Genomic DNA, 5,894 nt, shown 5'->3' with positions numbered 1-5,894 from the left:
GAAGGTATATTCTTTTGTGTTTGGGTGAAATGTTCTGTAGATATCTGTTGGGTCCATTTGATTCATAACATCTGTTAGTGTCATTATTTTTCAATTCAGTCTCTGTCTGGATGACCTGTTCATTGGTGAGAGTTGAATGTTGAAACCTGCCACTATTGTTATGTGGGGTTTGATATGTGATTTAAGTTTTAGTAACGTTTCTTTTACAAATGTGGGTATCCTTGCATTTGTGGCATAGATATTCAGAATTTAGATGTGATCTTGGTGGATTTTTTTATTAATTTATTCAGATTACATCTCAATTGTTGTCCCATCATTTGTATCCTCCCATTCCTCCCTTCCTCCTGCTTTCACCCTATTCCCTTCCCCTAGGTCTATGATGAGGGGGAGTCCTCCCCTACTATATGGTCATAGGCTATCAAGTCTCATCTTGGTAGCCTGCTTATTCTTTCTCTGAGTGCCACCAGGCCTCCCCACCAAGGGGAAGTGGTCAAATATGGGGCACCAGAGTTCATGTCAGAGTCAGTCCCCACTCTCCACACAACTGTGGAGAATGCCCTGTCCATTGGGTAGATCAGAGTAGGGGTTAGATGTTTACTACTTGTATTGTCCTTGGTTGGTGCAGTAGTTTGAGCAGACACCCCCTGGGCCCAGATCTACCCATCATGATGTTCTTCTTGTAGGTGCCTAGGACCCTCTGGATCCTTCTATTTTCCCATTCTCCTGTATTTCTCTTACCTAGAGTGGGACCAGCTCTCCTGCTCTCTTGCCCCCAGAGACAGCTCTTCCAGGAAGGGTGAGGTCTGTTCTGCACAGTCCTTAGACATCAACATATCCCTGGGTGGTAGCCCAGACCAGGACATCACCCTTGTCTTTGGTGGTAATAGACCCACCCCTCCTGCTTTAGGGCCATGGAACCAGCTGTGGTCCCTGGTGACAGCATGGGCCATGGCTTTATCAAGATCCCAGGTGGCATCACTGGCTACTCACATCAGCTGTTCCTCACTCTCCCCTGAGTCCTCAGTTCTTCCTTTCTACACTGTGAACACATCCTTCTATTTTTTTTCTCTTCTATTTCCCCTTCACTTACTTGCTCCTTTTATTGGTACATGCTGTCTCTGAGTGTCTGGGGTCATCTCAGGAGTGCTATGCCCTGCTCTTATGCACTATGGCCAGGCAGGGGTCATTTTAGGAATGATCTGCTCCCTGAAGGCCTGTGTGGCTCTGGAATAATGGTCTTCTCATGCTAACGCTCTGTCCAAACCCCATGGCACTTGTCAGGTGGTCATCTTGGACTTTCTCTTTCTCTTGTCCACCTGAGTGGCCCCTTGATGAGAGTCATCTGTCGTGGGCTCTCTCCTGCCTGGGGCTCTGAGGTCCCAGGTGGGCTTCTTTTATTCTCTGGCTTGCTTCTCATTGTGGGAGCCCATTCAGGCATACCTGGCACTAGATTGATGTTTGGCTCAGGCTAGCTCCCTGTCTGGGCCCCTGGCAGCAGATGTGGTTGTCTCAGGCTTGCTTTTTCCAGGGAACGTTAGGCTACTGGTCATTCAGCTGCTTATAGCTCAGAACACTGAGCATAGACATAGCGTCTCTCTGCTTTGCCACCAACTGACGCACACATGACATACCAGACACACCTGCAGCACCTCTCAGGGCATGTGTTCACGTTATTATTAGGTTTGTTCTTTCCATAGTGTACCAGATTTTCTGGATGTGTTGTGTCAGGAACTTTTTATATTTAACATTTTCTTTGACAGATGTATCTCTTCCATTGCTTGTATTCTGTTGATGATGCTTGTGTCTGTAGTTTCTGTTCTCTTCCGTAGGTACTCAGTCTTCAAGATTCCCTCAGTTTGTGTTTTCTTTATTGTTTCTATTTTCATTTTCATGCCTTGAACAATTTTATTCATTTCCTTCACACGTTTGATTGTATTTTCCTGTATTTGTTTAAGGGTTTTATTCATTTCTTCTTTAAAGGCCTCTGTCATCTTTATAAGATTGGATTTAAGGTCATTTTCTTGTGCTTCCAATATGTTGGAATATCCAGTGTTTGCTTTAATAGGATAGTTGAGCTCTGGTGGTGCCATAATGCCCTGTATCTTGTTCATTTTGCTCTTACAATAGTTTATAGCCATCTGCATTTTGAGGTTATTATAGGTTTAGGTGTTGATTTCTGAGTTTATCTTTATTATATGGGTTATATTTTGGGGGAGGTTCTCTTGGGGTTTCATATTCCTCTTAATCCTCTGGCTTGACTCGCCAGGGGTTCTAGTGACCAGCAAGTCTTCAGGTCCAGTGGAGTGTCTCCATTGGGACTTTTGTGGCCTGTGTGACCTGGGGTTTTGGGTGTCAATGTTACCTCTGGGGTCCCTAGAACTGGCGAAGGTCTTCAGCTGAGGTTGTCAGCTGGAATATGGAGCCCAGGTGTGTATTGCAGGTTTCAGATATTGGGTGTGCTATAAGGGGAGTTGGTGGGAAAAGAAGATAGAATGGTGTCTTACCTGGGACACTTGGTGGCTCCTGTATGGTCTCTGGGCTCCAGGTACTTTATATGGATTCTTTCATTTGACTCTCTGTGCCATCCTTAGGAGATAGGCATTGGCATCTTTATTATGTAGACCAGAAAATAGAAATATGGAGATGTGCCTATTATAATCTTGGAGAAATGAAGTGTACCTTCTTTCTATGTCTTTTTTCTTTTTAACTCTATTGTACAAATCAAAATAATGGAATTTATTGTCTTGCTGAAGAACAGCAAAGATTTCTCCTATAATAGGGTAAAAACCTCCGAGGCTGCAACAGAGAACAGGAATGAAAGGGAAATAAAAATATACTTGTTACCCACAAAGTTACTCACTTTAATGGCACTTTCTGTAATTTTTTGTGTTAATTTTAATTTAGTTTTTATTTATGGGAATGTGTCACTGTGCATATGACACTTGGATGCACAAGTCCACATAGACTACAAGAGAGGTGCAACTCTGGGAGTTGGAGGTATAGGCAGTTGTGAGCTGTCCAACATGGGTGTTGGAAATGGGTTTTGTGGAAGATCAGCAAGTGCTTGTAACCACTGAGCCATCTTCCATCCCAGAACCTTCTATTATCATCTTTAGTAAAGTTATGTCCAGTTTCTGCAGGAATGTGCCATGCAGGTTACCTGTGTTGTTTACCTAGAAGGGATTTAAAAAAATGTTTAGAACAACAACAAAAAAAAAATGTGTTGAGACCCCAGGTCAAAGGGTCAGATATATTTTTTTCCCTGTAAAATTCCAAATAATGAGTATTTTAGGCTTTGCCTAAATCATAACATCTTTGTTACACTGTTCATTTTGGTTGTAACATGAAAGCAGTCGTAGACCACATTTATGTGTGGAAGTGTTCCAACGTGATGTCAATCAAAAGTGGCTACGGTTTGTCATCTCTAGGCTTAGGTGGCATTATGGCATTTAATGTGCCTTCATTCAAGATCTGGGAACACAAGCCATCTGCCTGAGTCACTCACACACAATGTGGAGGTACAACATTTTGAAAGACACTTTTTGACTTGAAAATGATGATTACCAGTTGGGGCTTTGCAAATTTCTGAACATGTTTTCATATGTTTCAAGAAGTTTTATACAAGCATAGTTCAAGAATTAGAGAACTCTAGTTTAAAAAATGCACATCACACACATATATATATGCATGTGTGTGGTGGGGGGAGAGAGATACAAAGGGAGAGGGGTGGAGGAAAGACAGGAAACACGGAAGAGAAAGAAACCAAAAGAACATAAGGAAATGAGAGTGATACTGGTGCTTAGCCAACTTGAAGTCTCGCTGTGGAAAGATGCAGACCTCAGCAATCATAACATCCAAGATCAAAGTTTTGGAGTAAATTCTCTCCAGAAATGGCATTAAAAATGGCCATGCTTGTCTGTCTTATCCTTCCAGGGCAGCTTGCTGGACCAATGCCACCTTACCCCAGAGGCCAGTCTGACTTTGCCCGTCTATCTCTGCTTGATAAAGCCAGGTTCCACAAATCATATGGCCTCCCATTGACTTTCTGTCAGGGTAGAGTAACCAATGTTCTTCTTTAAGCTCAAAGGCATGATGCACAGCTAGCTTCTACCCAGTTGCTATATTGGGAACTGAGAGGTCAAAGGACATCATGTCACGTCCCAGAGGGGACATGGTTAAGAAGGCATGTATATTTGTGAAATCTCTTCTGTGCTCAATGTATTGCCAGGCTTTTAAGATACCCAAGGGATAAGTCACATCTGGTATCCTATGCTTTGTAGGTATGCTTAGAAGGACAGGATATAAATTCAGAGTAAGAACAGAGAGCACATCTGTGCTGTGGCAATGGGCTGCAGAAAGCCCTGGTGTACCAGGCTGCCTCCTGAGAATCAGCACTTTATTGCACTTTGGCCCATGCTACACTGGCTATTGCGTACAAGGACAAGTACAGAGAACATGTTTAATTGAACAAATTATGTCACTGTCTTCTTCCCTGCCAGGTTTTTTTTCAGTGACTTCTGTGGGTCTCTCATTCTCTCCCCCCCCCATCTCTCCCTCTCTCCCTCCCTCTCTCTCCCTCTCTCTCTCTCTCCCTCTCTCTCTTTCTCTCTCTCCCTCTCTCTCTCTCTCTCTCAGTATTTGGCAAGAGATTCTCTTCACAGGTGGAGATGTGAGTCAGAGCTTTTAAGTGCATGGCCCTCCTATTTTTCCTGGAGAAATACCATTCTTTCCTGACAATGAGATAAATTTCCTGCAGTCTTCAGTACGTCACGAAGTGGCCGTAGGGCATTTTCTTGGAGAGACTGACATTTCAGAATCTACTGATATCTCTTTCTCTTTCAAAATAGGGATCTCAAATATGCCTTTGAGGCTAATATGTAATAATGCTACTTGGTTGTTGTGGCAGTTTGAATAAAAATGGCCCCCACAGGCTCATATATTTAAATGGTTAGTCATCAGGGTGTGGAGGAAGTGTGCTACAGGCTTTGAGATTTCCTATGAGCATATACAGGGGGAGAAGGTCCCCTTCAGTCATGGGCATAGGGGAGGAGAGTAGGGGGTAAGCGGGAGGGAGGGAGGAATGTGAGGATACAAGGGATGGGCTAACAATTGAGATGTAATATAAATAAATTAATAAAATATTAATAAAAAATAAAATAAAATACAAACACCAGAATATAAACACCAGAAAGGGCCCAGAAGGCAATAGAGAGATGCTCTCATGATCTTTGGGCATGCAAACATTTCTAAGCAGGCCACAATACTAATCATACATGCATCCGTTGGACACCCTCAAAAATATGGACTCTTGCCTAGGATGATGGCACTCACAAAGAGAGAGAGAGACAGAGAGAGAGAGAGAGAGAGAGAGAGAGAGAGAGAGAGAGAGAGTGAGATTTCAAAATTTCAATCCAGGCCCAGTGTCTGTCTCTCTCTTCCTGCTGCCTGTGGATTCTCAGCTGCTTCCTCAGCACCATCTCTGCCTGTGTGCAACTATGCTCCCCACCATGAAGATAATGCTGTAAACCTCTAAGAGAGTAAGCAATCCCCAATTAAATGCTTTCTTTTATGAGTTTCTGTGGTTATAGTGTCTCTTTATATGCCTAACTCTGATTAAGACAGTTGCGTGTAATATTTTTTTTGAAAAAAGTAATAATGTATACATGCATTCAAGTGTATGAATCAATAAAAATACTGTTTGGACATTGAGCATAGCATAATATTGTTAGGTATCTGGATATGTAACAGACCTAGTGGGCTTTGGACATGCCCGCATTACTTATTTATCTTATTGCAGAGACCAGACACAAGGGGTTGATCAAGGAAGTAAACATGGATGACTGGGCCTTTCCGGGTCACCTGGTTTTAAGACCCTCGACTCAGCTCTTTGCAGT

General features: G+C 42.9%; 1 non-coding gene across 1 annotated transcript; it reads right to left on the bottom strand.

Annotated features, from left to right (window-relative positions):
* Positions 1-1,530: 1,530 nt before the first annotated feature.
* LOC127208868 (small nucleolar RNA SNORA17) lies at positions 1,531-1,662 on the bottom strand. The gene has a single exon (XR_007833136.1). It is a non-coding gene; the product is annotated as a small nucleolar RNA SNORA17 (small nucleolar RNA).
* Between the last annotated feature and the right edge of the window lie 4,232 nt (positions 1,663-5,894).

This window comes from Acomys russatus, chromosome 25 (genome assembly GCF_903995435.1).
Source record: "Acomys russatus chromosome 25, mAcoRus1.1, whole genome shotgun sequence".
Lineage (NCBI taxonomy): Eukaryota > Metazoa > Chordata > Mammalia > Rodentia > Muridae > Acomys > Acomys russatus.
This window is presented reverse-complemented; position numbering and strand designations above follow the sequence as displayed.